Genomic DNA, 24034 nt, shown 5'->3' with positions numbered 1-24034 from the left:
TACACAGTATCTCCAATCTCTCATTTCTGTTCGCTCGAGTGGTGTTGCACGTGAAGCTTGATAGTAATAACTCACAAGTCAACATACCACTGTATTGAGTTGCGAACTTTTTTCTGCTCAATAGCGTTATAGATCTTTCCGGGAATCAGCTCCTAATAACTACGAAGGCGTCAAACAACAAAGATGTGGCCCGATAGTGGATTTACCCAGAGGTGGTACGCCTGTAACAATGAGGAGGAAATAAAGCGAATAAGTGTCACTTGGATGTGACAACACATTCTACATGCTTCTTTCAGATCTCATTTCCATTGGGTAGCCGAGAGATACCCTGAAGCGTGCCTGTTAATGGGCGCCTCCATCAGCCGTGCTGGAAACAGCCCGCCTCATTACTCACTCCGCCACAACTGTGCCCGGGGGGTGGTCCTTTTCCCCCCAGAGCCTGTGCGTGTGTGTACTATGTGTGAGTGCCTCAGTGGCGAGTTTATTTCATTTATTTCAAGGAAATACAATTGAAGTCGCTTTTGTTTTATCCAACTCAGTCACTCAGGATAGTTTCAGCGGAATTTGTGTTTTTGTAGTTGTTTTTTGTGGATTCCTTCTAATTGACTGACAAATTAACTTTACAACTTTTAAGGCAGTCCTACTTACTCATTAACCAACCAACTAACTCTGGTTTCTGCGTTATCCTACTCCTCCCAACCATTGTAGTTTTTGTGACCCTACTCACTACCCAATTGTCATTTTAGTGTCATCTTGCTATTATCTATCAATGCGGTTGTGTAATCCTCCAAAGTAAACAACTAACGACAGTAAATGTAGCATTAGCATAATTTGCTACTAACTCACTGTAATACTTAGCTCACTTACTGTCGTTTTTTTGGTAGTTTGACTCATAACTATCGATACTTTTAGTGTAGTCCTTTGAACTAACAAACTAATAATGAAGATAGTTTTTGTGTGATCCAACCAAGTAACCGGGTTTTATCAATTTGTGTTGTTTTGTGTAATGTTTGTTACTTACGACTACGAACTAGCTAATTTTTAGCATAGTCCAGGTAACTACCTACAGGTATGTACTAGTTGTTGTGGAATTCCACGAACTCACAATGTAGTTTTTGGTACAAGACTAATTTTCACACAGTCCTCCTGATAGCTACTTGAATAGTTTAGAGTAATTTTAGTGCAACCCTACGGTCTCTGGCTTAGCGTCGTTTCTGTGAAAATAATGTTTTACCTGCTGTAGACAAGCAGCGCCCACCACCTGATTAGCCGTCTGATTCTACAGCACTCGCTTTGCAATTCAGAGTGAGTTTCACGATTGGTGAAGGTGCCAAATACTCGATGTAACCTTTCCTCCCTCCCCAACCTGCGCAATGAATATTTTAAATGTGAATTTCTCGCCAGATCCACCTTTGGAGCGCCATTTCCCTTCTAATGTGAGCTCCTCTACATGATTTTCTTATCTCTCTCTCTGGTCACTGGTTTCGATCTTTCTTGACAAAGTCAACAGGGGGCATCCTTCATCTGTCAAAACCAAACATCGGAATACGTTTCATGCCATTCGCTCCTTTTCTTCGCCTCCTGTTTGTCACCTTGCCCAGATGATCATACCTGGCCAATGTTAATCAACAAGAGAAGAGATAAAGAACTAGCGGCTGACCCTCGGATCACTTGGACCCAGCCGGAGGGTCCGGCGGCAGCATGGCGTGCCGCAATCTGTGAAGCAGATGGCTGCAGAGAGCGGCAGGTCTCAGCCTGGCTGCCTCCGAGCTGCCCCGTTTAATACCTTCCTGTATCACAGACTTGTTAATAGTCTGGGCAAAAACTCACAGGGCCCTGTTCACTAAAGAACAATAGCTCCCGTCTGCTGGCTCACTTATTTTGTGATCTCCATCCCTGGTGGCAAAATGGTTGCTGCTATGCTGTGTGCCCTTTGTTACATGTTTGTTTATTTCCTGCTTGGACTTGGACAGTACTGGGCCAAAGGCTATGAGTGAACAACTCAGATAGATAGATAGATAGATAGATAGATAGATAGATAGATAGATAGATAGATAGATAGATAGATAGATAGATAGATAGATAGATAGATAGATAGATAGATAGATAGATAGATCGTATTTTCCGCACTATAAGGCGCACCGGATTATAAGGCGCACCTTCAATGAATGGCCCATTTTAAAACCCACGGGCCCGACTTTGGACACGCCTGCTGTAGTGGCTCAATATTGGTCCATATATAAGACTCACCTGATGATAAGGCGCACTGTCGGCTTTTGAGAAAATTGGAGGTTTTTAGTTGCGGAAAATGCGGTGTATATATATATATATATATATAGATAGATATAAATATCTATCTATATATATTTTTTATTTTATTTTTTTTATTTTTTTATTTATATAGTGAAACAATACAATAATGCTTATGTGAATGGTTTTACAAATTGGTTAATTAAGACCCAAAGGCAAAGAAGAGGAGGAAGTCATCAAACATTTGCCTGACTTCTGTTCCTCCACCTTTGCTTGTTGTTGTTGTTTGGTTTCGGTCTGCCGGGCAGCTATAGCAGAATCCGCCTTCCCTCCTCATCCTCCGTGGCGTCATTGTGGATGAAGAGTGGCAGGCAGCAGAGTGACAGACTGCCCCCAGAGATGACACCTGTCACCAAGGGGAGCGCTGCTAATCTACAAGCCTCATTTTGTTTGAACTCTTTGTCACCTTGCCGTCAAATCCTCCTCTGCTCAGCCGCTTGCCAGGTTTTTTTTTTCCCTTCCCCTCCCTACCGCTTTTTTGGCCCAATCTCAGCATGGCGCACTAGACAGAAAAGCAACACGAGCCTCTCTGATGGCTCTGAAATATCACTGCTACTTAGCAATAAGTGTTTCCTAATACATGCACTATGAGTTGGTTTGAAAAATGTCATAACTGTGTATTAAATGCATAATTAACAATCATTAATTGCTTTCAACAGTAAGTGGGCCCACTAAATAGCAAGTGCCACACATCTGTATTGTCTCCTGTACACCAAAATTATTACTGCGCTACCTGCATTTACTATCAATTTGAATCACCTCTTGCCAAATAGTGAGACTACTCGCCCCACAGCTATAAATGGAAGTGGCTACCGATGTTTGGTAACATTTTAAACATGACGTAAACAACTTGAACATAATTGAGAACGCACTGCAAATCTCAACTTAATGTTAGGCGACTTATTTTGCTCATTTATATGACACTATCCATTTATTGCACTTTAAAATACAATTTTAACTGTAGGCTAGGTTTTTTAGCTCTTTATTAAAGATGTAGAAGATCATTTGACCTGCAACATTACAGAAGATTTCAATGACAGTTGTAGATGTGTGTGCAGCTTTTTCGACCGGTTATCCATGTATTATTTTTTTTTCCCAAAATCCGTTTTCTAATGCATTTTCGACCGTGTAAAACCGGCCTTGTACCCCTGCGCGAATGACAAGGAGGAGGCATCCCTGTTCAAATGTTTTTATTCCCCAAACAAAGCCCCATTCATTCATATTGAGATGTGTCTTAGTTAAATTGATCTCAATAGAAATGCAGTCTGGAGTGGAACGGTCTCTATGGAGCAGCACACTCCGCCCCCCTGGCCAAATATCTATATTGTCCACTTCTACAGACTGCGCTTTGTAATTATAATATAATTCATTATGTCCGTGCAGCATGTGCCACAAAGAGGGTAGTACCCCTCCCGACGCGCCCTGAAATCCTCCCGCACTGATCAAGCTGAACGTGCACATTGTCGTTTTTTTTTAAAAAGTCGGCCCGCTTGGAAATCCCCTCTCGCACACACCCACCGACAACAATAGATTTCCCCCTTTTGCTTAATAGAGATATCAGCCGCAAATCTGACAGCTCACAGCGGCCTCGTCCACGGCTGTTGAGAAATCTATAGCACGTTGACAAGCCGGCCAAAAGAGCATTCATTCATACCATAACCACTATATTCGATTATGTATTTAGTGTTATTACTCCCGCTCCCAAGTGTGGGAAAATGTTGAGAGAATGAAAAAAATAATTCTTTCTATTTGCATTGAAAATAGTGTTAATAAGCTACACCTATTTATGATTTAGCTAGCAAAATAGTAGCGGGGGCAGGTCGCTCACTATTTGGCAAGCTTGAGTTTTACATTTGTTTTAGAACAATTAGCTACTCCAAGCATGAATTCGCTGTTTCCATAAAGTGTTCCAAATGTGTTAATAACCACTTTATAAACAATTTACAAAGGTATATTATGAAGTTTACCACAATTGGCCAGTTGGGCTTACAGCTAGCAAATTCAGTAGTCTCACTATTTGGCAAGCATGAGGCGAGTCTTGCAGTACCCAATTGTTTACCTTGCAGTTGAAGTCTTGATGAAATGTTATCGAATGTATCAATTACCACAAATCATGTTTAATTAGCTATTCCCATGTCTAGCTAGAAGTGGAGCCATTTTTTTCAATGCCTCTATTAAATACAATTATCTTTTCCGCACACATTTTCAATGGCTGTGCCAAAAAAAAATTATTGGCTTGCATATAGTTTCACTTAATCCTTTTGCTTATTATTGAGAGTAAGATGCAGCAGTTGACAAAGATAAAAAAAAAAAAAAAGCTCATCTCCATCCAACACAATAGCTGAGGTTAAATGCAAGGTTGCATACATTTTCCAGTGTATTCATATTGAAATAAAAGCAGCAATAACTGTTGCTTATTGCATAACAATGTGTATTTTTTGCATTGTGAAGGCAACCGGTAAATGCGAGAAATTAAACAATTGTGATGTAATTTTTTTCAATTTGTAGATAAATGAAAAATTAAGTTACATTCATTCATACCAAACATCACATTTACATCCAAATCGTCTGCAGACATTTGCATTTTGACAGCATTCCGTCCTGATCAAACTAAAGTCTGTTTTCCCATAAAGCATGTAGCATGCTAACTTGGGCGCTATCCTTTGATAAATGAGGTCAAATATAAAACCAAAAATAAGTTATAAAATCCCCCATACAATATCTTTGCGCCTAGTGGGAAAGAAGTCACAAATCATTTTTTGGGTTGTAACCAGAGCGTGTCGAAAGAGAAGCGCTCGTCTTTGAGTCTAGAAGGAGTTCCGGCCTCCCATCGCACACCGATCCAATTAACACCCCGCCTGCCAATCCCTGTCGGGGTCATACGTCGGCTCCCGTGGCGTCGCTCTACCTGTCTGCGCCGCTCTCCATGCAATCTGGAATTAACGCCGCGTCTCACCTGGTCACGCGGACGCGCCACAGATTAGACCGGTGCGGCCGGGAGATACGCCCGGCTCTCCAAATGAGGGCGCGGGGGGTTAAGATTCCAAATGCAGCGGGGGCTATTGTTTTGCAACTTCTTTCTTATTCATTAAACTCTGAGGTGAACCCCCCACACCAAATTACCTTTTTTTTTTTTTTTTTTTTAATTCTTCCACAAGCCTGATAAGAGATTTTATTTTAATGAATAGCTAGAAGTTAGCAGTTATCGCTAAGCTACTTGGGGGCTAAGTAGCCTACTTCTTTTGTGAAGTAAAATAATGTATTAAAAAAAAATGATTGCATGTGAAAGGTTTAACACACATTATTACAATGATGGGTTTAAGTAATCTTTTGCGTTCACAGTTTTTTAATTAAATAAGAAAAAGACTTTCATATAAAAATAGGCCTATTTACCGGTAATATTTTCCCCAAAAATTTAAATAGCTTTTTTTTAATCTTTTATTCTCACCAGAATTTTGGGGCCAACTTGAGTAAGCAAATAGTGACTATTAAAGTAAATGGTACAAACTGGGAAATTTGCCATTTTTTGTTAGTTCAATGGTCGTCGTCGAAAAAGTGGAAACTGTCTCTAGTGGTCCTCTGTTGAGATAACAAACTGATACAGTTTGATAGAGGAATGCGTTAGTATTGAACACATTCAATATCACTTTAAACCATTGCAGCTCGTCTATCTGCTGGGCAAAACAACATTATAGGCCATCTTGGACACAGATACATCACGCTACCTTGGGATGTTCAAAACCATTAACATCAGGCAAAGGCCTATCACTTTGCGGGAGTGCGCGTTGTATGTGAAAGGTTACACTCACCTCAGCGTGTCCCTGAGGTTATTAAGACAACACTTGTGGAATCCGCTGGGCGTGTTTTAGCAAGAAAAAAAAAAAAAAGCCTTTTTATTTGACTGCAAGTCAACGACACAAACATGACATAAGTGCAGCTCAGCTTGTCTTCACCGCCATGTAATTGGGATTTCTTAACAGTGTATTGTGTACGTTGACAGGAGTTGCCAGTTGATTGCCCTACATGGGTGTCTAATTGATTTAGATTAAAAGAAGACGGCTTGGGATGGTTTCTGCGGGGAAAAAGAAAAAAAAATAAGCTTGGTTTGGTTTCGCTTTGCCCTGAAACTGCACAGTGTATATCTCACATGCCGTGCCGATGACATCATCAAGATGAAGTGCGGGCTGAATAACAAAGTACGAAGTCAAAGCCGGAGAAAGTGCTCTCCTTCGCTTCTCGCCGAGCTCCACTACAAAGTACAACCAGCGGATCCTCCCGCCCGGCTCGCTTTGATAGTGGACCGGCCCGCGTTATAAATAATGGATTACAGCATTTACAATGCAGAGAAAGAGATCTTGCTATCAGTAGAATGAAAATTCTAAGGAGGACAAGGAGGGGAAAGGAAAAAAAAAAAAATGTTAGCGCTTTGCAGTCTTGCGCATAAAGGAGCGTCGATTTTTTTTTTTCTCACATTGTGCGGGTTAAGAGTGTTTGGTTTCCCTCCCACTTCTTCTTACATTTTGCGCTAGCTTATTTTTCTGGCAAAAAGGTGTTTGTGGTCTACTGGGACCACTTAAAAGTTTATGCAGAGCACTAGCCAAGTTGGACAAAAAAAAAAAAAAAAAAGGGCCTTGAAGTCTACACACACTGGCCCCTTTCTCAGAGGCTCTCAGCTCCGGCTTGGGGGGGAGTGTTGTTGGTTTACGAGAGGGAAAATAGTCCCGGCCCTCCGCAAAAGTGAAATGGGATTAAGGCCTTTGTTCGCTCCACAATGGTGAGGGGAATTAGCAATAGTTGTAGGCACTTAGAAGAGCTCTCACACACAAGCTTATCCCAGATTTTGCACAATAATCATTTGAATATCAACAGTGTTTTGCAACTACAGCGCTAATGTATAAACCTCCCTTTAGGATATCAAAATCCAACCCCCTCCCACCCCAAAAAAAAAAAAAAAAAGAATTTTAGCCGGTGCATGCATCTCAAATGTTCTTGTTTGAGAGATTATTATTAAATTTGAGCACATTTTAATTTAAATTTAAATTAGTTTTTTCATATGTATTCCAGTTCTCTTGGTTTGTGGAATTTGTGCTTGTTGTGATTTTAGCTCTACTTGATATTTTTGGGCAAACGAGAAATGCTTTTGATGTTGATTATAAATTGAGACAAGGAATTTGATACTTTAGTCTTGTTCTTTATATTTTTTTCTTTTCAAGTCGGTTCGCATTGGCTGGATTGTCCAATATTGACTCGAGTGAGGAATGCCATCAGCAAAAATCCAGTTGTTTTTTTTGCTGTTTTTTTTTGTGGTGATAAAGCAAGACTTTGGATTTAGTTTCACAAGAGCTCCTGTCTCATGACTTTCCTTTGTATTCATCACAAAATGGCCACATTTTAGGAATTTGCTGTTGTCTGCAGATTTTGGACCGCTTTTCTTTCGCTTACTATTGCTGACTCCAAAAAATTGCAAAAAAAAATGTTTGCGTCTCAGTTATTAGTGCAATTATTGACAAAACATTGACTCATTTTCGTTTGTTCTTCTGCCAGAATGAGTCATTTGATGACATTTTCTGGGAGTAATATGCACGGACTAGTTTTTTTTTTAATGCCCACGCACTGAACACGTATTGTCCCGATCACAAAACATTGAGTGAGATCAGCAGACTTGTCAAGAGGCCCCGGCTTGAATATGAATGATGAGAGAAGAGCAGGGTGGTCTAGTCCGAGCGCCGCTTCTGGCTCTTAGGCAGGTGAAAATAAGCTCCACTGTCCCCGCCAGCTGCCTTCATCTCCACTCGGCCACTTCGCCACGACCAAAATGGACGTTGCCGTGCGGGCATAGCTCGTTTTCAAGCCCATTGCGTCTTGAGCTGTCAAACCCGAGAAATGAAGACATAACGCCTTCCCCTTCTTCCCTTTGGCTGAATGCCCTCGAGTGTCCACATTGTATCGGCGTGAATGTGGCGACTACCATGCGCAGGATGAATAAAGTTATTTGGAAGGGGGCGGGGGGGTGAATAGGATGTCGTGAGCCCCCTCGGCTTTTTGAGGGCCCCGCGGTGCGGGGGTCACGGCCCAGCTGCCTTTTAGGGGTGAAAGGGACACCAGCGGGGCCGAACGGCCTCGCCAAAAGAGCAGACAAAAACCCCGACGGTGTCAAATAAAGACATCCCAGATTGGACGTTGACAGATTCTCAACACCCCCCCCCTTTCCTCCGTTGCCCGAGTCGCTCGACGCACTTCACACTTTGAATCTTGGCTCAGATTTGTATCAAGTGTCCTGGTCAGTGTCCACTTCTAAAATGTAGACCTTTGGTTTTCTTTGATTTCTTTAATTTATAGGGTGCTTTGGTGATTTCAACCGCATTTCCTCACAGGTAGGATTCCTATTTAATTTTTGGCTTTATTTTCTAGCAAAACAACCAGTGTTGGAAATAATGGCATCGCTGTCTCTTCAGCAGAACATTTCCAAGAGACAATCTGTCTCGGTCCCACAGGTCCCATCACTCCTGTCGTGGCTTCCTGTTCATTTTCCGATTCACTACAGTCACTTACAGTCCTCAATTTGTCAGTACTGAATGTGCTGTCAGTCCCGTGAGGTCATTGCGCTCGGCCTTCTAAAGACCGTCCCTCACTCCAAATTAAAGGTGATAGAGCCTTGCACTTTCTCGCTCTTCCAATAAAGCTTCATTTTTAAGAAACAGTCCAAAACATGTTTTGGTAGAAAATCCAGTAAGACTTAATTTTTTTGATTCGGTATTTTAATCCTTGTGAGGTGCTTCATACAGTAAATAAAATGGATGTCCTTACTAGCCAAGATCCTCTCAATCGAGATAGGGAAGCAGAAATTTCTTCCAGCGGGCTGAAATTGGCCAGGCTAAGTAGGCTAATCATCAGGCCACATTAGAAGGAATTGCCAGTTGATTTAAGCTGTCAGCAGCCAGCGGTAGGTAGCTCAGGTCCGAAGATGCGGCCACCTCCGCCGCCTGGGGGTGAGCAGGGGGTGGGGGGGAGTCAAAGACAATTTCCATGGTAAAAAAAAACGCCGCTGGAGAAATCCCAGCGACGGCCCCCGCGAGATGATCAGAGAGTGCGACGCGGCCGGCGTAGCGAGATGGAAGTGTACAAGTGTACAACAAACGCTCGGTTCCGGTTGCCGTGCGCTAATCGTGTTGTTTTCACGCGTAGCCACAGGCTATGATAAAGAGACAAAAGACGCTTCTGACAAGTGTGCTGTCAAAATGGGAAATATGGACTATTATATGTGTCAGCCTGTAATCACACACACATACGCCGCACAAAGAAAGTCGTCGTTTTTAGTTTGGATTTTTTTTTTTTTTTTTTTTACTCTCCCTTTCATCAAATGTGTGTCAAGTGTCATCAGAGCGCTTTATTCATTCATCACTGGCTTCACATTTAAATTCATTTTCCTTCAGGCTCCTTTTCTGGGGGGTTTTTTTTTTTTGGGGTGTGTGTTTTAATTTCTGCATATGTGCAGAGTTTGCCGGGAGACAGATCATTTGCGGCGAGAAGAAAAGAGATCAGTGGCGCGCCGGTGGTTTGTCTGATGAGCGACGAGATGAAGAAGCACTTTTACAAAAGGAGCAAAAACGCGGCGGTGACAAGCGTGTTCATCTGACACCGTTTACGTCACTCTGCATTCGACGTGACAACACTGACGTGTTTCGTTGCACACGGAAGGCCTTGGCATTTGCTACAGTCACAGTTTAATTTTTTTGCATTATTTCTTTTTTTTCATTATAAACTAGTTAACAAGATTGATTTCTACTGTTAGGTTTTAGCTTTATTTATGTTACACAAATTTAGAGGCTACACTGAAAAAAGTTTTTGTTGAATCAATTTTATTTGGTCAAGTGCATAAAATATAATCATCTGGATTAAGATAAATTTTTAAATCACCTTTTGTGCACGACCTGAATAAATAATTTTGGATAAATTCAACACACCATATTATTCTTTTTAGTGCACTAAATAAAAAGACAAAATATCATGTAAATAAAGTTGCAATTGAATATAAATGAAAAAGTTGGTGTAATGTTAGAAAAATTATTTTGAAAATTAAATCGCTAATCTTAATTTGTCACAATTTTACTGACTAAAATCTGAATCGGTAAGGTACGTTATGCATTTTCTACTGAGTAAAAAAGTCTTTACAGGCACAAACCTACAACATGAGTCAAAATATAATTTTGCAGGAGTTAATTTTTTTTCAGTTTTGTCCAAAAATCCAACAATTGCTCAGTTTCATTTTATATTTCAACTTTCATTGTTAAAAAACAGAAATATACTTTATCCTGGCCTTATTGTGACTTATTTTGAACATTAGTGCTCGTGTGTTGATGGGGGGGGGCTTGTAGTCTGTTGTGAGTGTGAGCCCCCACGTAACAATAGATAGCGAGGCATGATGACTTATTAAACAGAGCCAACCTGCGGCGTGCCTTTTTCTCATTACCTTTTCAATTCCCTGCTTTAGAAAGGCGTCGGGTGCGCTGACCAAACTCTCGCCGTGTAATTCTCTCTCGGCCGTGCTTTCATCAGCACTATTGGCTGGAGGAATATGAAGCTGATTTTTATCTATCAACCTCTATAAATTCACAAAAAGCCCTCGAGTCCCCCACCACCACCACCACCAAAGCCTTCTCCCTCATATGGAAGACATCTCCATGATGTGGTCGCCACTATTGCTGATCCCCGCTATCCGATAAAGCTCCCCCTCTCCTTTTTGTCAATGATTTGACAGGCATCTGACATGAGCCTTATACAGACGGTGCTTTTTTTTTTTTTTTTATAATACACTTGTTTACACCACGCTGCTCACATGAAAGCACATCTATCTATTGCATCGCACTCTTTCTCACGATGGGGGACATATATTGACGCCTACAGATTGCAATTAAATGAGTACTAAAAGGAGAGTCAAAATAAAACCTGTGCGTTCATATGTAATGTTCACTTTTGATATATTACCCCCTCCCCTCCAAAAAAAAAAATGGAGTGCTGTTATGAAATGAATCGTTTCAAAGTTTAAAATGCAGAGAAAATATTGAACCCCCATGGTATTTTGCTGAACGGTCAAAAATCTAGAAACATTTCTTTTAATCTGTTTTATTGTGCGTCAAATACAGATTTCACAGATTCAGAGAAAGAAATAGGTTGGCCTAATTGACCTTTTTTGGAAAAAATAGAAAATCTTAAATTGGAATTAGATTTATGTTGGTGCTCATGTTTTTTGTCATTTAATTATTAATAAGGTTTTGTATTGTGATCTTTGTTGATTTTGCTGTAAAGTGGGTCACGTCCCATTTGGATAATCTGGAAGGAAAAATTGATAAATTGGGATTACATTTATTTTGATGGTCATGGTTTTCTTCATTTACTTCAGAAGACTGAGTTGCTTTTTTTTTTAAGATATAGAGTGGGTCATATTTCCACGTTTGAAAATCTAGACGGATTTTTGGTGTTAGAGTTACGGATACATTTATTCTGGTAGCCTTACTTTTCCCTTTTCATTTAAAAAAAAATAAAAATACTGCCTTTTGTTATTCTATCTTTTTTAGTTGAACCTGCAAAAAATCTAGAAAAAAATGGACAAAAAATGTTCTCCCCTACTTTCTTTTTACGAATTAAGTAAAACAAGATTTGCAATGTGTTTTGATGATTAAATGTAAAACGAGTCACACTAACCCATTTGAAAATGAAAATGGGGATTTCAATAAACTGCTTTCACTGTGTTTTCCTGGAAGCTCTACCACCACTCCACTAATAAACACAAAATCAAGCATCACACAAGTGACAAATGCCTTAAAATAAAAAGTAGTAGCAGTGCTAATAAGACAGTTGGTGTCACACGTGCTTACTTTGAATGTATTCACTACTCATCTGCTCTCGATTGCTTTCTGGCACTTTTGCAGCAGTATCCTGGCGTACTCTTTGAAAGTCTACAGCGACGGTGTCACTTGTGGGAGGGGAGGCAGGGGGAGGAAAAAAAAAAAAACTTTCATCATGCATGGCTAGTTAATCAATTGAAATCCAGCTGCCTTAGCGCAGCCACCCACCCATATCCCCCCTCCTCCCCCCAAGCTAGGTTGTAACGTCGACTCGCTCTGCTTTCATCAGCTCAGCCTGCTCTTAAAAAGAGGACTCCTGTTCTGATGAATTTTTCAGTTTGAAACAGATACTTTGCTCGCATACCTATGTGGACTTTCCAACTCTCCAGTTGGCTTTATTTTGGTTTGTGGGTGTAAAACAATGCAAATTCTATTATTCAATTTCAAAGAAACGGGAGAATGCTCTTTGCGACATCATAAAAAATATATACATATATAACTGGAACAATGGAAATTCATTTTGTGTGTGTGTAAATTTAATAAATCTGTTTTAGCGATTTTTTTTCAATATTGATCTACATATATTTAATAAGCCAAAGAGTAAAAGAGACAAAGAAATAAAATAGTTTTTTATTTTATTTATTTTGTGTATATTTGTAGTTACGCAATATACGAGAACAATCTTTGTTTATTTAAAAATAATGGAGGAATGATAGGGAAATTAAGTGTTCTTCAATTTTTTTATGTTTTGTTTCTGACATGGGTCGTTTTAGATGTTATCATAAAAAATGTACTATAATGAATATAATTCCTAATTTGGAAAATTAAGATTGAAAAACAAAAAAAAAATCTCAATTTCTGAAGGCTACTTTTTTTCTTTGTCACAGGGGTCGAGTAGACCGGTTTTACATTTAATCATCCAAAAATGCAACAGCACAATGTATTTTTGCAGTAAATTGCATTTTTTCCCCCAATTAAAAAAATGAATGAAAATGTTTTCTGATATATGAAAAAAGAAGAAGAAAACCAATGTCTGATTCTTTTTCCTCCAGCTTCTCAAACAGGTTTGACCCACAACATAACAAAGGTCAAGCGTATGCTGCTTGGACAGCTGACTCCAAACTTTTTTCCATATCATTTCAGAATGAGTTGGTGTTTTGCTTGCATACAAGTCCCAAATTGATTTTCATCAGCACATCACAGCATTTTTTTTCCCTTTTTAATGAGATTATAATAATTGTAAGGTTTGACAAGATGCATTTCCGCCTACGCCCCCCCCCTCCCTTGTTAACTCTCTGCGGACTGGCCTTACATCATTATTATTTCATATTTGCAATCTTCAGCTCCATGGGGGAGAATATTATCTGCAATCATCGCTGTCGTCGTCATCGCCCTCGTCGTCCTCGCGATTCTCTTGGTCGCCTCCCAAATAAGTCATTTAGGTGTAAAGCAGCTTCATTTACTCCACCTATTCATGCCCCCCACCCCCCACCCACACCGGCCCCCGACCGCCTCTTTGCTGTCATATATCTAAATACAAATCTTCATTTTCTAACTGACAGCTTATTACCTCTGAGCACACATGCTGATAAATTTAATTCCAATGAGTTAGTTTCCATTTTAGAGATCCCATTTATCCGCTAATGTGCTAGCAGACACACACTGGTGGACGAAAAAAAAAAAAAATAGAAAGAAAGAAAAAGTGCTACACGTATTTACAGTAAATTTATGACATTTAAAATGTATAAAATATGTAATGGCAGTCTGGTCCTAATCATTAGTAGTATGTTTTCAGAGTAAATGTCACTTTATATCATACTGTAATATGACATTCTGATTTCTGATTTTTTTTTATAAAAAGTACCAGATTGTGACGTGCGTTTTCATCACAATTGTCAAAAATAAAAAAAATTGTCTTGTGATATTATTACTTTTTTCATATTCAAATATTTTTGTCATCTTCTGACTTTTTTTTTTTTACTTTTATTATTTGAAAAACCTTTTTCAGAAAAAAACCCATAACTTTAACGTTATAATATATTTAGATGTACAGTTTCTAGTTTTCTTTTACTAATCATTTGTATTGTGTTTTGTCTTGCAGGGCGGTTTTTGTGCGGCAGCATTTTCTCAAGAAGTAAGTAAACTATTATTATTATCAGCTATGATGTTGCTCCCTCCCAGCGCCCGTTAACAATGTGGCTAATGAGCCCCATTATAGGATGAAAGTGTTCTCAACAGGTATGAGAGGACACTGCTGCTTGGAAACTGTGAATGCACACTCCTTTCAAAGCCCCCCCCCCCCCAAAAGAAGAAAAAGCAAAAATGGGTCTCATGAGGTAAAAAAAAAAAGCTTACTTGAAAATGAAGATAACTGGAAAGCAAACATAGGAATAATAAAGCGAAACAAAAAAAAATCAGGACTGACGTAATTGTCATATTGATTATTTTTTGCAGTGTATCAAAGATAACAGAAGGGTGTTAAAATAATTTTGGGTGAGAAAAAAAAGAAAATCCCCCCTAATGATTTGGTGCATGGATCAAAATTTCCCTTTTAATGACTAATTGTAGTTAAAAGCAAATGTAAGCCTAATTAGCGGTGCTGTGTGCAATTACGGCTTTTGTGAGCAGCCGCCGCAGCAGATTCTTTTTTTTTTTTTTTTTCTCTCCCCTCTCTGTCTTGCAGCAGGGCTTTTTCCCACTGAAAGGCTTCACGCTCGGATTAGCCGTGGCTCAATTGCCGCGGAAAAAGTTCCTGCTAACTTGCAACATTTCTTTCACGCGCCTCCCCTCCTTCAATTCTCAACCATAAAAACAAGATAATGCACAAAAACCTGTGACCTTTAGCACAAAAAAAATCAACAAACCCACCATTTTAAATGCTAAATTGTATTTTTTTTAACGGACAATAGCAGCAGAATGTATATAAAAACGATATGACAGTTTGTCAAATGAATTTATCTTTTTGTGCTTGTCTGCACAAGTTTTGCCAATGTTATCAGCAGTTTTCGCTCAAGAATAGCTTGAGGTGTTTTGAGTGTAAATCCAGCCAAAGCTGCCAAACACACACACGCACGCACACACACACACACACACAGCATATGCTAAATACAGATAAGAGTATTCCTAATAGATCTGCAAAAAAAAAAAAAAAAAGTCTGGTCGCAGCGTAGCTCAATGGATGTGCTTTGAATGTAGTTGATAAGTTGGCTTAAGCTTGAATGCTGTAGCCCGACGCAACATTGTGCAACTGGGGCCCGCTCCATCACAAAATTTGCCTTCCAGTAAAGACCCCCTTTCGGGGGGGCGGGGGGTTGGGGATTAGAGAAAAGCCTTCCAGATCAGCTCATGTCTTACTATAATTTATGATTAGAAATACGGCCGTACCAGGAGGAAAAAGCGGCGCGTTGGGATTTTTTTTTTTTTTTTAGCCTTTATTTATCTATTTTGTTCCGCTAAAAAAGCAAAAGTAGGGATTTTGTCTATTTTTTTTCAGCCTCTTAGAATTGGATGGATGGATGGATGGATGGATGGATGGATGGATGGATGGATGGATGGATGGATGGATGGATGGATGGATGGATGGATGGATGGATGGATGGATGGATGGATGGATGGATGGATGGATGGATGGATGGATGGATGGATGGATGGGTTTGTACGGACGGACGGACTTTAATTTTGCGACTTTATTTTGGCAGCAAAAAAATCATTTTTTTCTTCCACGTGGCTCTTTTGTAATAACCACAGTGGAATCATTGTATAGATTTCTTCATTAATCAAAATCTTTTTTTTTTGACAAAAAGTAATTTAGTTGACTTTTATAGAACATTTATTTAAAAAAAAAAAAGCATCATTTCATTGCGCTATAAGAAAGTTTGCGAGGTGCTGTGTGTGTTCGTGTGTGTGTTCGTGTGTGTGTGTGTGTCAGGAGGGCATCTCTTGGCTGCCTCCTTAATAAGCTGCTTGCACGGGCCTCTACTGTAATATATTGCAGCAATAAAGCAATTCCAAAGCCAGCCTGGCCTTTTGACCGGCGCTGAGAGTGTGGAAAGCAGCAGGCCCACCTCTGCTAACTAGGCTGCTTCTCTAATATGAAATACCTGTCCCTGGCTTTTCACAATCGGGGAGGCGGGGGTGGGTGGGAGTTTGGTGGGGGGGGTGACGGCAGATGAGGCTTAGCGCTTGATATTTTCATTTGGTCCCCTCGCAAGATGCCACCGTGCCGCTTTAATCTCGTGTTTGACGTCGGAGCGCTCTGTTAGCCTCAACTTTGACCCCAGGGGACCGTCATAGAAAAATGACAGTGGTGGGTGGGAGAGTAGGGGGGGTATCCTTGACCCCTTCCCATTGGCCTGCCAAAGTCTTTCCCCTGCCCTTCTTAATCAGGTGGGACCCTTCCCTTTTTAGCCAGTGAGATGTATTCTCTACTTCCAGCTGCGACTTTCATTCCAAGTGGGCTCAGATGTCCGCTGATAAAGATGCAAGTCTTAAAAGGAGGAAGGCGGATGCTGCTTACTTTTCCCTCATTTATTAAAAGAAAAAAATAGTAAATAAGTTTTGAAATAGATTGGTCCAACTTCTGATCAGATTGATGATTTTTATTTATTTATTTAATTATTTGTGTGTTTATTTATTTGTGTATTTATTTATTTATGTATTTATTTATTTGTGTGTTTATTTATTTAATTATTTGTGTGTTTATTTATTTATTTGTGTATTTATCTATTTATCCCTAATTGTACAAATTGAAGTCTCGAATTGATCATGGGGGCAAAATATTCCAATCGCAATTGTGTTCAACACAGCATAAGAGGAGGAAGAGTCGGCTAATGACTTCCTCCTTCTTGGTGTGGTTCTTTTCCAAAGCGGTTGTTGTGAAGCGCGTACGACACAAACAAGCCACTTCTCGGCCGCCTGCTGATTGACGCGCAGAATCAATTGCTCCCCATCGCATCCGTGTCAGTCTAATAGGGCGCCACCCGCTCTAATGATAGGCTGCTCTCCAGCAGATTATAGAGTGGCGTCAACAAAGACTCGCTTCGCCTGCTATCATTGAGCAAAGCCTCATTTTCACTCACGGCAGGTAAACACACACAGATTACAATCTTGACGGCATATGGAAGAGTCTACTCGTCTTTAATGGGGAATGAATTATTAATACGGCCGCATTAGTGAGAGCCGCTTATGTTTCCTCGCTTTCCAATGACGCCGACTTGTGATTGGTTCGACTTGGTTTGCTCACTTGCAAAGAAATTCTCAAAAATGTTGATTGATTACGATAAACGACAGATTAGCGATGAAGAGTAGATGAAAACGTTTTACGGCGGGAAATAAGCATTGATGGCAGATGTTGCTGATTGTTTTCTTTTCAGCATTTTTCATCTTGCCGGTGGTATCAAAATTGGGATTTGAGAAATGGATTCCCAAAACAGGTGTGCCAGACACTCTGCCAAAATTCTGGATGAATTGCACACTTTGTGTGTTTTTCTGCATTTTGAACTGATTTGCTTGACTCAGTTCTTTCTAAGTGAGCAATCTTACAAATTCAACTGGGGGATCACATAATTGTTTCCTGTGTATGTGTCACAATAAAAGCTTTGGCACATATTGGAAGTCATCAAAACAAATGTGTTTCCTTAAAGAGACCCCCCCCACACACACACTCTGTGTAATTGTAGTTGTCAAGTGAACACAACACCGGCCCTCTCGCTGCCAACACGACGGCGATCCAAAACAGGAAGCGCCAATAACGTTTAGCCACTGTTCCTCCGTGTTTACACTTCATCAAAGTTTGATTGACTTAATTGAAAAGAAAAAAAAAACTTCCATTCTTCCAACAATTTGTGTTGACCCGCAAGTGAAATTGGATGACTGGAAAAATGTGGCGCACATCAAGCGAGTCCCTCGCCCTAAGTGGCACGTTTGTATATCGTCGGAGTTGGAAAAAGATGACAAGAGAAGTCGAGGCGAGACAAAAAAGACGAAGGGCGCGGCTAATGAGACTAGTTAGCCATTCAAATTTATGGAAATGTTATTAATTACAGACACCTATCTCTCACGGCGGCCATTTGGCGCAAAAGGTAATTACGAGCGACAATGACACACACGGAACAAGCCAAGGCGATCAAAGAAAAACGGAGGAAAGTTGCGAGGCGAAGCGAGCCCGGCCGCGGGCTAGCCAGCCTCATTAAAGTCCCACTGTGTTGATCACCAATTAACCTGCTTTGTTTTTCTCCTTTTGATGCTCCCCCTCAGCTCGTAGCCCCGATGAAGGGAGGCCGCGAGTCGGAGGTGACCCGCTCCCGAGTGGCGCCCGGTGGCGAGGCCGCGAGCCTTGATTGGTCCTCGCCAGGGAAGGGGTGAGTGACAGCTTGGAGTTGGCCAATCTCAGTGGGGAATAATTAAGATGATATTTAGGTGAGCCTCATGTGTTGATGAGATGGATTGACACGAAATGATTGTCTCATTTGCACTCCACTAGAATGAAATTAGAAGAAGACGACGCTGATTGGATAGCTGTACTGTGTTGAGGTACCAATAATTAGCTACAGATGATTTGAAGTTTAAGTAGTAAATAATACTTGAATTTACTTCTGGGGCTAAAATGAATCAAAGTTTGTCTCTCAGTCCAAAAAACATCACATACTTCCTTGACGCCAATTAATGCTTTGTGAAATCCTACGACGTCCAGAGAAAAAGATGATTTATTTCCTTTTTTACTCCAGGTGTCAGTACTCTGAATATCCTCCAGACCATTGTTTGCGTATCGTGTTTATAAAAGCTGCAAAAAAAAATTGACTCGGCGACTAGTGATGTCACAGCAAAGTTCAGCGAGTGTTTTTGTTCCCCGCCAGTGACGATATGAAAGTGCTTTAATTGACTGGGGCTCAGAAAGGAAGATTAGCGCTCGGACGGAGATGAATAGTTGAGAAAATCTCCGGGCTGATTAGACGCCAACAAAATGGGTGGCAGCTCTCAACTTTTATTATGCGGCGATGGAGGTCATATTTAAAATGAGAGATTAGCCGCTCATCGCAATATTGGCGGATTATCAGCTACCTGCTAGCCTGGCCGCCGGTCGATAAGAGTTTGACTGCATTTCGAATTAATTTTCCTCAGCTTTACAGCCTCCTATCTTGTTATTGATCACGCCGTTAATCCATAAGCAAGCGCATCCTTTCCCCGAGCGGGAATAAAGAAAAGAAAAAAAAGGACTGACTAAGAACTCGAGGAGACGTACAAGTTCCTTCTCCGGTCCTCGCATTGATTTCCACGACAGCGGGAGCTCGTCACACCTCGGCTCCTTTATCTGTTTGTCTTCTCCAACAGAGGGACCTCCGCTGCGGGTGAAATGTAGCCCGTGACCCCCTGACCCTCGGGGTCCGGCATTTGTCTCCAGTGCAGTGACCACAAACAACCCCTGGTTTTGCTGTAAATGTCAGCGCGGCGCCGTTCCCGCCCTCTCGCCTGTGAAGCACAATGCTGCGCTCAAGCTGCACTAATAGGACACTTTGATGGCAGCGCCATCATCGCTTGTCCTGTTTGTTTGATTGATCTACTCACTCTCTCACCCTTCCTCTCTGTCTCTCTATCTGGGCACCATGTCCAAGTGACAGTATTACCTCAAAAGCTGTTAATTATATATATGTGTGTGTACATACATATATATATATATATATATACATACATACATATATATATTTTTTTTTTTCCTATCGTTAAATTACCTCGTTTAATGTAGACAATTTTCTTAATGTAGACCTCTCAAAAATAATTCACAATTGATTATTTTTAAGCCAAAATTATAGTTATTTGATGTTAGACTTTCTAAATAGTTTTAAATGTGGGTTTTTTTTATTTCAGGGGTCAGGATGAAATTGTAATTGCAGCATCATCATGGGTTTGGTTTCTGACCAAAATAACCACAGACTTTGGTTTAAATAAAAAAAAATTAATTGAAGTGTACACCAAAAAACAGACAAAACGCATCTGCTAATTATTTTTATTATTTTATTTATATGAATTATTTTAATGAGAAAAAAAATTGTCCCCTGGATAAAATGATAAAGATAAAAAATAGTTTCCATCAGCAGATCAATTTAATAATTTAATAAAATATTAAATGAAATTTTATGATAATAATTTGTGATTATTTAATGGATCTATCCAGCTATGTCAAATATTTGGGCACACTTTTTGAGAAGCTGGTCTTGCTGGTTGAATTGTCAATCCTCACATGTTTTCGGTGATTCATGGTGTGAAGACATTGCTTGTCATGCATCCAATTTTCAGCCACCATGTCACACCCTTCCCCCCTCAGACCCTTTTTCCTCCAAAGAAACACACACACACACTTCATCATCGGGCCTCCCGAGGTTGGTGTCTGTGCTTTGGGACTCTATTGTTGCCCACCGCTGGATAATGCCCTTATTAATTGTACCTCTTTGTAAGGTGTCAGCTGCAGCCTCCGATTGAGATGGATGGATCTCTGGAGTGCGCTCTGCTGCACAGCCTGCAACAGTGCAGGGCCGCCCGCCCGCCCGCCGGCCAAATGCTCACATAAACGTGCTATTTTCACCAAGATCATTTTTAGTCATTGATTATTTTTTTGTGTGTAGTTAATTAGGTGCATTGAAGCCTGTGTGCTGATCAACAGCATTAACATCAAATCCTTTCCCTCTCATTAACGGAAGCAAAGTCGTGACAGTTCATTGATGCACGTTCCTCCTGGCTGATGCTGGTTTGAACTGAACTGTGGATCACTCAGGCTGCCTCATTCGGGTTTGAACACACTAATTAAACACGATTTATAATTATACAATGTTAAATGAATATATATATATCTACTGCAATTTCACATTGGATTGTTGGTTTGAAATTTACTTTTGATATTATTATTTTAATAAACATTTCTGTTGAAACGTGTCTGGTGTTTTATTCCTTCTTTTTACATTCGCCAATTAAAACTTAAAATCAGACATTTGGTTCACTGCTTTATATGACAATATGTGTTTTACGTTGTTATATGAGTTGGTGTCCCCCAAAATAACAAATGTCGACATAACGGATTTTTTTTTTCAACCTTTTATTCAAACACAAACATTCGGTATAATAACACCATCAACTATAATCCAACAAATACAAAATTAAAACATCAACATCGGGTGTGGCACTTTCACTTAAGCTTTTTCCCTAATGAAGTGGCCTGTGATTAGGTACACCTCATGGACACTTCAATAGGTACACTACACGAGGTAAAAAAAAAAAAAGAATAAATAAAAGTGTAGCGAACGATTCGGTGAACGATTCTTTTGAACAAACCTTTGGAGTGAACCGATTCTAAAGATTCAGTTCACTTAAAACGGGAATGCACATCACGAGTACAAAAGAATGCTGACGGCCAGTAGCTGCCAGGTCGAAATAGCCGACTGGTTAGTGACACGGTCTCTTGCTCGTTAAGTCCTTGGTTCGATTCCAGGTGTGCGCATATGTCTAATTGTGCTTTTAGACTTGGAACCTCACTTTTGTATGCGTTTTTCGTCATTAGGGAAAAACCTTAAGTGAAAGTGAAAAGTACCACACTCACACCCACCTCCTGATTGGCTGTTTGATCTGTGACGTCGTTCGGACACTCCATTAGGTACACCGCCATTTTCAGGTGTACCTAATCACAGGCCACTTCATTAGGGAAAAATCATGGCCAAAGCTTAACTGAAAGTGAAAAGTGCCACACCCGCCCTCACCCCCACTTTCTGATTGGCTGTTTGAGGCGGGTGTGGCACTTTTCACTTAAACCAGGGGTGGCGACCTATAGTCCTCGAGGGGCCGCGTTCCAACATGTTTTCCAAGTTACCCTCGTTAAGCGCACCTGCGTGAAAAGTTTTAGCTCCTTTCACGTTCCGCAGGAGCTAAAACTTTTCACGCAGGTGCGCTTAACGAGGGAATCACACGGACACTCCATTAGGTACACCGCCATTTCCAAGTGTACCTAATAGGCCACTTTATTAGGGAGATATCATGGTCAAAGGTCACGGGTGTCAAGTTGTAGTCCTTGGGGCCGCGTTCCAATATGTTTTCCAAGTTACCCTCGTTAAACACACCTGCGTGAAAAGTTTTAGCTACTTTCACGTTCTGCAGGAGCTAAAACTTTTCACGCAGGTGCGCTTAACGAGGGAATCACACGGACACTCCATTAGGTACACCGCCATTTTCAAGTGTACCTAATCACAGGCCACTTTATTAGGGAAATATCATGGCTAAAGCTTAACTGAAAGTGAAAAGTGCCACACCCGCCCTCACCCCCACTTTCTGATTGGCTGTTTGAGGCGGGTGTGGCACTTTTCACTTAAACCAGGGGTGGCGAGCTCCAGTCCTCGAGGGGCCGCGTTCCAACATGTTTCCCAAGTTACCCTCGTTAAGTGCACCTGCGTGAAAAGTTTTAGCTCCTTTCACGTTCCGCAGGAGCTAAAACTTTTCACGCAGGTGCGCTTAACGAGGGAATCACACGGACACTCCATTAGGTACACCGCCATTTCCAAGTGTACCTAATAACAGGCCACTTTATTAGGGAGATATCATGGTCAAAGGTCACGGGTGTCAAGTTGTAGTCCTTGGGGCCGCGTTCCAATATGTTTTCCAAGTTACCCTCGTTAAACACACCTGCGTGAAAAGTTTTAGCTACTTTCACGTTCTGCAGGAGCTAAAACTTTTCACGCAGGTGCGCTTAACGAGGGAATCACACGGACACTCCATTAGGTACACCGCCATTTTCAAGTGTACCTAATAACAGGCCACTTTATTAGGGAGATATCATGGTCAAAGGTCACGGGTGTCAAGTTCTAGTCCTTGGGGCCGCGTTCCAATATGTTTTCCAAGTTACCCTCGTTAAGCGCACCTGCGTGAAAAGTTTTAGCTCCTTTCACGTTCCGCAGGAGCTAAAACTTTTCACGCAGGTGCGCTTAACGAGGGAATCACACGGACACTCCATTAGGTACACCGCCATTTCCAAGTGTACCTAATAACAGGCCACTTTATTAGGGAGATATCATGGTCAAAGGTCACGGGTGTCAAGTTGTAGTCCTTGGGGCCGCGTTCCAATATGTTTTCCAAGTTACCCTCGTTAAACACACCTGCGTGAAAAGTTTTAGCTACTTTCACGTTCTGCAGGAGCTAAAACTTTTCACGCAGGTGCGCTTAACGAGGGAATCACACGGACACTCCATTAGGTACACCGCCATTTTCAAGTGTACCTAATAACAGGCCACTTTATTAGGGAGATATCATGGTCAAAGGTCACGGGTGTCAAGTTCTAGTCCTTGGGGCCGCGTTCCAATATGTTTTCCAAGTTACCCTCGTTAAGCGCACCTGCGTGAAAAGTTTTAGCTCCTTTCACGTTCCGCAGGAGCTAAAACTTTTCACGCAGGTGCGCTTAACGAGCGAATCACACGGACACTCCATTAGGTACACCGCCATTTCCAAGTGTACCTAATAACAGGCCACTTTATTAGGGAGATATCATGGTCAAACGTCACGGGTGTCAAGTTGTAGTCCTTGGGGCCGCGTTCCAATATGTTTTCCAAGTTACCCTCGTTAAGCGCACCTGCGTGAAAAGTTTTAGCTCCTTTCACGTTCCGCAGGAGCTAAAACTTTTCACGCAGGTGCGCTTAACGAGGGAATCACACGGACACTCCATTAGGTACACCGCCATTTCCAAGTGTACCTAATACGTGGTACTTTTCACTTTCACTTAAGGTTTTTCCCTAATGAAGAAAAACGCATACACAGCAAGGTTCCAAGTCTAAAAGGACATATAGGTATGTGCGCAAACCTGGGATCGAACCAAGTTCTTACCGAGTAAGAGCTCGTGTCGCTCACCAGAC

At 41.0% G+C, this 24034-nt stretch overlaps 1 protein-coding gene across 1 annotated transcript in view; it reads left to right on the top strand.

Moving 5' to 3' along the window:
- The window catches only part of mctp2a (multiple C2 domains, transmembrane 2a), a 157750-nt gene extending 137589 nt beyond the window's left edge, over window positions 1-20161 (top strand). Inside the window, exons 30-32 of the transcript XR_005098410.1 lie at window positions 14257-14289; window positions 18411-18514; window positions 19485-20161. The gene's annotated coding sequence lies outside the window, so the exon portion shown is untranslated. The remainder of the gene's footprint in view (window positions 1-14256; window positions 14290-18410; window positions 18515-19484) is intronic.
- Window positions 20162-24034: the final 3873 nt, after the last annotated feature.

Source organism: Syngnathus acus, chromosome 6, assembly GCF_901709675.1.
Source record: "Syngnathus acus chromosome 6, fSynAcu1.2, whole genome shotgun sequence".
NCBI lineage: Eukaryota > Metazoa > Chordata > Actinopteri > Syngnathiformes > Syngnathidae > Syngnathus > Syngnathus acus.
The sequence above is the reverse complement of the archived record's forward strand: the minus strand, read 5'-3'. Positions and strand labels throughout refer to the sequence as shown.